Genomic DNA, 1005 nt, shown 5'->3' on the forward strand with positions numbered 1-1005 from the left:
ATACCATTTAGCATATTCAAATGTAATTAAAGTTTTCTCAGAGAAACGTATGATATTTTAATTGGTATGTCAAAAACATGATAATACAATGCTACTTTGATATTTATCATGGTCCTAAATGTTTAGCATATTCAAATACCATTGTAATTAAAGTTTACTCTGAGAAAAGCATAATATGCCCATGGTATCATGCCAAAAACATGATAATACCATGCAACTGTGATAAATAGCTACCATATTCAAATACCATTCACTCAGAGGAAAGCATGGTATGCTTGTAGTATCATGTCAAAAACATGGTCATACAATGATACTTTTAGGTTAGGGGGTGCCTAAAGCACAGCAGGCAGACCCAATCTGCATGGTGTAGCTCATATAACCTCTGTAACTCTAAGCTGGGGCTGATAAATGCGTATTTTAGTGCTGAGAGCATGGTGAATGAGGAGGCTCCGCCCCGGCTACACAGTCTCTGTATCTATTGACGACAGTAGAGCACAGCTGCCTGCAGAGCTGGACAGATCAAGTGTACGGGGCGCTGCTCGTACCTGTGCTCCGGGCAAATTACTTTCAGTTGATATACTTTAAGAAGAACATTCGCGGGGGGGAAAAAAACAACATTCGTTTCCAACGGAATACGGATTTCAGATAGAAAAAAAAGTTTGGATTGTGTAATTACCGGAGCGAGTTTTCGGACTTCATGATGAGCGCTGTTGTGGCCACTGAGGGCCTGTTCTTTTCCGCCTTACAGCCCAGCACCTCGGTCACCACATATGCGATCCCGACCGATGACCATCCCAGGAGGGATCAGCTATCTAAAGCCAGACGCGTCCAGCAGCAGGTCCAGCAGCGCATGGCGGAGAAATCCTCATCCTCATCCCGACTCAACGCCTCCACAGGTGAGTAGAACCTGTTGATGATCCGTTAACCGGGATCCTGTGCGCTTTAACACAGCATGTACACTGTTCTAGAATGTGCAAATAAGTTTTAAGCAAACTTTTTAAACTT

Source organism: Sinocyclocheilus grahami, unplaced genomic scaffold (genome assembly GCF_001515645.1).
Source record: "Sinocyclocheilus grahami isolate Dianchi unplaced genomic scaffold, SAMN03320097.WGS_v1.1 scaffold7211.1, whole genome shotgun sequence".
In the NCBI taxonomy this organism is placed as follows: Eukaryota; Metazoa; Chordata; class Actinopteri; order Cypriniformes; family Cyprinidae; genus Sinocyclocheilus; species Sinocyclocheilus grahami.